Raw genomic sequence first — 8,754 nt, 5'->3', positions numbered from 1 at the left:
CAGAGCGACTCTGCAGGGAGGTGGCAGGAAAGGCTCGGAACAGCTGCCGGAGGTGACGGAGCGGCGGCCCCGCCCGGTGTGCTGGAAGACGAAGCTTCCAGGTAGCGGCCCGCAGAGCCTGACCCAGGCTCCAGATATCCTGAGCCCAGGTCCCCCCCAGCTCAGTGCAGCCATGAGTGCCGAGGTGAAGGTGACAGGGCAGAACCAGGAGCAATTTCTGCTCCTGGCCAAGTCGGCCAAGGGGGCAGCGCTGGCCACACTCATCCACCAGGTGCTGGAGGCTCCTGGGGTCTACGTGTTTGGGGAACTGCTGGATATGCCTAATGTTAGAGAGCTGGCTGAGAGTGACTTCGCTTCCACGTTTCGGCTGCTCACAGTGTTTGCTTACGGGACATATGCTGATTACTTAGCTGAAGCCCGCAATCTTCCCCCACTCACAGAGGCTCAGAAGAATAAGCTTCGACACCTATCAGTTGTCACCCTGGCTGCCGAAGTCAAGTGTATCCCATATGCAGTGTTGCTGGAGGCCCTTGCCCTGCGGAACGTGCGGCAGCTGGAAGACCTTGTCATAGAGGCGGTGTACGCCGACGTGCTCCGCGGCTCCCTGGACCAGCGCAATCAGCGGCTGGAGGTTGACTACAGCATTGGGAGGAACATCCAGCGGCAGGACCTCAGTGCCATTGCTCGAACCCTGCAGGAGTGGTGTGTGGGCTGTGAGGTGGTGCTGTCAGGCATCGAGGAGCAGGTGAGCCGCGCCAGCCAGCACAAGGAGCAGCAGCTAGGCCTGAAGCAGCAGATCGAGAGTGAGGTCGCCAACCTTAAAAAAACCATTAAAGTTACAACAGCAGCAGCCGCCGCAGCTACATCTCAGGACCCTGAGCAGCACCTGACTGAGCTGAGGGAACCCGCCCCTGGCACCAACCAGCGCCAGCCCAGCAAGAAAGCCTCAAAGGGCAAGGGGCTCCGAGGGAGCGCCAAGATTTGGTCCAAGTCTAACTGAAGGGACTGTCGTTTCTTCCCTGGGGATGCAGGGTCCGAGCTTCCTGCCTGTCCTTTAGGAGTCCTCCGAGAGCCTTCCTGTGCCCCTGGTCAGCTGATAATCCTAGGTTCATGACCCTTAACCTCCCTCTTCTCTCCCGACCCCCAAGCGTAGATCACACCTTCTCTAGGGAGGAGGCAAGTACAAGTCATGTTTTTGCTGGTACTTCTGCTTTATGTGACTTTATTATGTGTCCCATTGTCTCCCTCCCCCTCCCTGCCGTGCTCTCTCCCTGTTTCTTTAAAGGGGGGAGGGCGGCCAGTGTCTATCCCTGTTTATTATACGTCATGGAGTTGTGGGGGGGCTGCTGCTTCTCCAGCATAACCCACATGTGTTTCTTCTCGGACCACCCCGCCCCTGCATGCCTACTCCCCGATTTGTACTGCTTACCCCCAGCCTATCTGGGCAGCATCTGAAGAGCCATAGGCCTTCCACCTTGGTTCCCACCCGGAGAATTGTGGGAGCCAGTCTGCCGTTCTAGGAGTCACTGGACACTTTCATCCTAGAATCCTGTCACACCAGAGTTGTTTCCTTTCCTCTCTCCTCCTCTTGGGTCCTGGGGATGCTGCTGCTTCAATGACCCCAGAGCCAAAGAAGGGCAGCTGTCTCTTGAGATGTTGAGAGATGGCTCTTTCTTACCCCTGGCTATCTTGGAAAGCCTGATGGCAATCCGGGGAGGATTTATACTTCCTTTTGTGAGTTTGGTGGGGAAGGGAAGGGGATATATAGATTGTATTAAAAAAAAAAAAAGCATATATACATATATCTATATATAACATGAAACCGAAATAAATCTATGAGAAGTCTATCTACAAAAAAAAAAAACAAAAAAAACTTAAAGCTTGCTAGGAAAGTTTCAGAGACTCATACCCTGTGGGCCTGTGGTGTGCTGGTAAATGGTAAACAACTTGTAGCATTTGCTGATTCCTCTACCATGGTGGTAGAACTATTAACTACTAACTACTAACTACTAACATGCTGTCGACTAGTTCACAACATTTCTGAAATTTTGACATTAGGCTCTTTTACACTAGTATTGCACAACCTGACCATCTCGCCACCTCCCCCAGAAGAAAAGCTCTTTTTTTCTTGCTTGAAGATTAACAGCTCGTTGTTCAGTAAAGTTGGCCTCTTGGTGTGATCCTGACAGGATGAAGCTGCAGAATTGGAGGTAGTTTTGGTGTGGTTAGTTTATGCAGGTCTGGGGAGTTCGAGGGGTGGGTATGGAAACAAGTAAAACACTCTGCTCTGAGGGGCTCAGTAGGTCTTCATTTGTAAGCTTTCTGGCCCAGCTCTCAATTCCTCACTTCCTGGACCAAATTTCCTCAAGACCATTTGTTCAGAGGCAATCTGTGGTCTCATCCTCTTAATGCCTCTACCTCCCAAGTTTTACCCACTCTGCTACCTCCAGCTGCCTGCTTTACAACAGAGAAGCAAAAGCCAATACCCTTCACTTCAGTTAAGTCGAAAGTGTACCAAGGTCTATATTGACACATGTATCCCTTGAAGTACAGAATGACAACAAAATTTTTGCATTATTTGGAAGTTGTGTTTGAATAGAATTATTTTTTGTTAAATGTTAGGAGGCACATTCCTGAAGAATGTGGGGAAATGCCATTTGAGAATTGGCACTGGGGATCCATGGGTGAATGACAGTAAACACCCATAGAATGTAGACCTTTAAGTAGTACTTCTTTCTGGGGATAACTTGATGCAATTGATAACTGAATTAGTTGACATGCTATAGAGAGTTATATTTATGTCAGTGGTGGAAAATACTTTTAGTTCAAGTTAATATACCTAAATAGCTGATTCTGAGTAATTTTACTATAATTTTTTTTCTTTTAGATTTTAAGACATTTTTTCTGAAATTTCATTGTTAATTCTTTGGATATGCCTGAATTGTTACTGACATTTGGGTTTTCTTTTAATAAACAGCTTTATTGAGATGTAATTCACATATCATAGAATTTACCCATTTAAAGCATGCAATTCAATGGCTTTTAGTATATTTACAGGATTGTGCATCAATCACCACATTTCATTACCCCCCAAAAGAAATCCCATACCCTTAGCTATCAACCTCCAATCTCCCCTTATCTGCCTCTAACCCTTGGCAACCACCAATCTACTTTTTGTCAGTCTAAATTTGCCTATCCTGGACATTTTGTATAAATGGAAACAATATGTGGTCCTTTAGGACTGACTTCTTTGACTTAGCATTATGTTTTCAAGGTTCATCCAAGTTGTAGCATACTTCATTTATTTTTTTCCCCACCCCAGTACTTCATTTACTGCTAAATAAAAATCCCATGGTATGAATATGCCACATTTTCTTTATTAGTTCATCAGTTGACAAACATTTTGGTTATTTCTGTTTTTGGCTATTATGAGTAATACTGCTATGAACATTCATGGACAAGTTTCTATGGACACGTTTTCAACTTTCTTGTGGATACACCTAAGAATAGAACTATTGGATCGTATGGTAACTATGTTTAACATTTTGAGAAACTGCTGGACTGTTTTCCAAAATGGCTGTAACATTTGACGTTCCCATCAACAATGTATAAAATGTATAAAGTTTCCAATTTCCACAGCATCACCAACACTTAATTATTTTCTTTGGATAATATTTTTATCCTGTGTTGCCATAACAATAGGTAACACAATATTCATATTGTGCCAAATGAAAGAGACTAAACACTGTACCTGCTGGCTTTGAATGGCAATTTTTCTCTCCAAGCACATTGCTACATTTTAGACCATGACAATCATATTAAAATCACTGTAAGACGGCATTTCCACCTGCATAAAATGAGGCTCAGGAAAATTAAACATCAATTAGCTTTTTACCTACATCTACCCCAGGAATACTCCAGTAAGGAACAACCATACTAGGTAGGCCTGTCCCTGGGAGAGAACGTGAGAAGACATCCAATAGCTTGATGACTGAAGTAGGATTTCAACAAGCTATATGCTTACAGAAACAAAACCTCTTTGTCAGCTCTTCTTCCAAATCACTGCCATAATCTCATAATTGTCTACTGGCTGTTTACTATGTTTACTATAAACAGTCTTCATAGTGACAGAGCTGGCCATTTGAGAGAGAGAGCCGTCCCTGAGCCTTCCACTCTGGGGAACTTCTCAGGTTAATTTGATTCATCTGAAAAAAAAATGAGCCTTTCTCTCTACAACAAGGAAGCATTTTCATTCTAGAAGCCAAAATAAACTATAGGAAGGCAACTGACAAGGATTTCCAAGCCTAGAGCTTCAGTTTTCTTTTTGTCTCGATCCATGGGCAGTTAATGGTTATTCAGCAGCTACTTTTTTTTTTCCCAAGTAAGAGCCTTCCAAGTCAGGGAGGAGATTTTGAAATTTCAGTGAAGATATGGGTGTTTCCAATTAAACAAGAGCCACTTCTACATCTGCTTGTCAGACTGATCTATCTGCATAATCTGAATCTGGGCTCTACTCTGTGGTTTTAAGATGTGAGCCAGGGCCTGGAAGTTTTGTTTTGTTTTGTTTTTAGTATTTCCCCATAACTGTGCACAATTAAAGCATTTGATAATTGTTTTTGTTTCTTCTTGCTGGAAATAATGTACATCCTCTGAGGGATTTTGGCTAAAATGAATCTTAATGTGCTCATAGATAAAGGCATCAATAAGCTTTTTTAAAAAACTTATCAAGGTTCTCCAAAGAAACAGAACCAATAAGAGATACTTACATATAAAAAGAGATTTATTATAATGAACTGGCTCACACAATTATGAGAAGTCCCATGATCAGCCCCTGCAAGCTAGAAACTTAAGAAAGCCGGCTGTGTAGTTATAATCTGAGTCCAAAGAGCTGAGAACCACCGGTGTGAGCCCAAGTCCAAAGGCTTGAGGACTGGGAGAGTGATGGTGTGAGTTCCAGTTTGAGGGCAGAAGACCTATGTCCAGCCCAATCAATCAGAAAGCAAATTCTAGCTTCTTCCACCCTCTATTTAGGCCCTCAATGGTTTGGATGATGTCTACCCAAGTTGGGCAGAGCAATCTCCTCTACTCGGTTGCTAATCTCATCCCAAAACACCTTTCTAGATACACCCAGAAATAATGTTCAACCAAATATCTAGGAACCCTGTGACCCAGAAAAGCTGACACATAAAATTAACCATCACAGAGACCAATTCTTTACATCTTCTATCTTGATCATCTCTTCTCACTTGCATATCTACTTCTTACCACTAGTCACCTTCACCTCTGATCTAGTTTCTCCCACCCACTAAACTGCAATCTTCCCTTTCAGAGTGTATCTTCTATGTATATTTACACTTTTTGTGTGTGTAACATTGGCAATCTCTGTGTGTTTAGATGTTTTGTTGGCAACCAACTTAGAAAAAGCAGAAATTCTGCTAAGAACATACTGTACTTCAATGAAAAGCATGTTTATTTAGGCCAAGGTCTTTCTGGATCATTTATTTTGGATTTACTGTGGATTATATTTCAGTAAGAAATAATGAGCTTGAATTTCCTAATCATACTTTTATAATAGGTTCCTAATCTTTACTAAATATTCTCATAAAATGACAACCTTCAGGGAACATCCATGAAAACTGTAACCTAAAAATTATCTTTCATATCGGGGCAACGTGTCTTTCTCTTTCCACATTCCTGCGTAAGCCCATGAAATAGGAGAGAGCCCATAAAATATTGAGGGTCAAAGAGTCTTGGTCATTTTGTGTACCTCACTTTTCAAGGAATCCTGTATTGTACTGACATTCCCCATGGGCATCTGTTAAAAGGCAAGCATGGGGCACCTGGGTGGCTCAGTTGGTTAAGCGACTGCCTTTGGCTCAGGTCATGATCCCAGGCTCCTGGGATCGAGTCCGGCATCGGGCTCCCTGCTCGGCGGGGAGTCTGCTTCTCCCTCTGACCCTACCCCCTCTCATGCTTTCTCTATCTCATTCTCTCTCTCAAATAAATAAATAAAATATTTAAAAAATAAATAAATAAAAGCAAGCATGGAGGTTCTCCACACTGTGTGGCTTTCTGTTTTGTGTTGGATCCACAAATTGGGTAAATGTGCTCTGTGCATTCAGTTATTCCCAAAAACCTGTCCTAAAGTGTGCGTTGAGGGAAGAAAGGCATTCCAGGTTATCTTCCGATCCAAATTGTGTTCTTTGATCTAGTTTACCACTAATAAAACAGATAATCTAGCTCCACCTGTTTTAGTCAATTTGAGTCAAAACCCAGAGATGGCTAATTGGCACTCTTGAAACCCCAAAACATCGAATTATAGATAGAGATATGATTCTAATAAATAAATTTGGCCACAAATTCCTGATACATATTTATGACATGCATGCATACATACATCTATCTATGTGGGTTCCTGCTTTATTTAAAGATGGATTGAAGTTAACTATGAGCCAGAATATTGAGAATACAGAACTTTGGAGAACTTGGGTTAAGTGGGTTCTGTAGCATACACTGTTAGTCACCCACCCAATATCCATTCTCTGCTCTTACCAACAGAACCCAATTTTGTTGGAAATAGAAATATGTTTGCGTAAAAGCTTTATTTACCTGCCCATCTTGTTCTTGGCCTTCTTCCCTGAGTCACAGATGAGAGGACTGGAAATGTAGCAGAGATCTTTTATCAGTGAGGGAAAGTCCAAGAAACCTAGGACCTGATATTCTTGATGTGTTGAGCCAATGTTAGCAACTTACAACCCAGAGATCATGAGTCACATGTTCTGACTGAGCCAGCCAGGTACCCTAATGGGTTCTAATAAGAAAGAGCACTTAACCTCTGTGCTATAGTATTATTCCTGCCCATCTTGTTTGTTCCACTACCTTTGTAGGGACAAGATGAATCATTAAGACAATGATTCTTTCTATGTACTATTTTTTAAAGATATTTATTTATTTATTTATTTATTTATTTATTTATTTATTTGAGAGAGAGCATGCATAAGCAGGAGGAAGGGGCAGAGGAAGAGGGAGAAGCAGACTCCCACTGAGCAGGGAGCCCAGGACACAGGGATCGAGACCTGAGACAAAGGCAGATGCTTCACCGACTGAGCTACCCAGGAGCCCCTTCATTCTATGTACTATTAAAGGTTTAACTTGAGTTTGGCAAGACTTCATATATGTGTCAAAGATCACATGAGCTTATAGCAGAACAAGTCGGTTGTGACAATGCATCCCCCATGCTTTAAGGAGTGAGGCACCTGTAAAAACCAGGAGTGTGCTTGATAACTGCTTGTTTAATAGTTTTCAGTGTGTTGCTGCACTGATTGTTCTCAAGAGGATTTCAAAGTGGTTTGGTAGATGATGACTAATTCTATTTGCCTTAGAATAGGTACCCACTAGTGGAATTATGTGGCACTTTCATGATGGCTATACCTTTCAAACATAAGCAAAATAAAATGGTACACTGAACCCCCATAGAGTTATTACCACCTTCAACGGTTATCAACTCCTGGACAAATTTGTTTCATCAGTGCTGTCACCCAACTCCCCACCCTTGCCCCCACCGTAACCCAAAATTATTTTGAAGCAAATCTGAGGTATTTCGGGGCGCCTGGGTAGCTCAGTTGGTTAAGCGGCTGCCTTCGGCTCAGGTCATGATCCTGGAGTCCCGGGATCGAGTCCCACATCGGGCTTCCTGCTCAGCAGGGAGTCTGCTTCTCCCTCTGACCCTCTTCCCTCTTGTGCTTTCTATCTCTCATTCTCTCTCTCTCTCAAATAAATAAAATCTTTAAAAAAAAAAGCAAATCTGAGGTATTTCTTTTTTTTTTAAGATTTTATTTATTTATTCATGAGAGACAGAGAGAGACAGAGAGAGAGAGAGAGAGAGGCAGAGGGAGAAGCAGGCTCCCAAGGAGCAGGGAGCCCGATGCGGGACTCGATCCCAGGACCCTGGGATCATGACCTGAGCCGAAGGCAGACGCTTAACCATCTGAGCCACCCAGGCGCCCAAATCTGAGGTATTTCATCTACAAATGTTTCAGTATATATTTCTGAAAGATAAGGGCTGTTTTAAAAATACAACCACAGTATCATTCTCATGTAAAAAAAAAACCTCAAATATCCGGGCAATGTTCAGTTTCTCCAGTTGCCTCATAAATGATATGTTTGCAGTGGTTAATGTTTTCTTACTTCATTTTGTTCTCCTTCTGCCTCCCACTCCCCCTGCTTGTGTTCTCTCTGTCAAATTAATAAATAAAATCTTAAGATAAAATAAAATAAATACAAGTAAAGCACTTTGAATACTATTTGGCATAAAGTGAGATGTCGATAAAAGTTATTATGAATTCCTTTTATAAATTGGCACTCAGAAAGTAAGGATAATGAATATTAATTTTTGGAGTATTAATACTTCAATCACAGTAATAATAACTAATAATATATTACATTTTTAATAGCACCTTGCTGGTTAATAAACAATTTCATCTACTTGATATAGTTTGATGCTCATAATCCTCACTGGTAGGATGGCATATTGTGCCCATTTTTAGATGACAAGTAAACTTCAGAGAGGTTAAATACCTTTCTATAGTTTCACAGCTCATAAGTGAAAAGGACAGATCTTCCATCTGGTTTCCCATTCCAAATTTAGGAATTTTTTTCAACACTATGATTGCTGTTTGGAGAAAAATAATCTGCTATTCTAATAGATTGAGTCCAGTAAGTAACTGATGGATCCTTTTTGGTGCATATTTGGCC

At 42.2% G+C, this 8,754-nt stretch overlaps 1 pseudogene; it reads left to right on the top strand.

Annotated features, from left to right (window-relative positions):
• LOC112835087 (COP9 signalosome complex subunit 7a pseudogene) lies at window positions 1-1,847 on the top strand (annotated as a pseudogene).
• The last annotated feature ends 6,907 nt before the right edge of the window (window positions 1,848-8,754 follow it).

Source organism: Callorhinus ursinus, unplaced genomic scaffold (genome assembly GCF_003265705.2).
Source record: "Callorhinus ursinus isolate GAN/ISIS: 27379988/994484 unplaced genomic scaffold, GSC_fseal_2.0 scaffold11, whole genome shotgun sequence".
NCBI lineage: Eukaryota > Metazoa > Chordata > Mammalia > Carnivora > Otariidae > Callorhinus > Callorhinus ursinus.
This window is presented reverse-complemented; position numbering and strand designations above follow the sequence as displayed.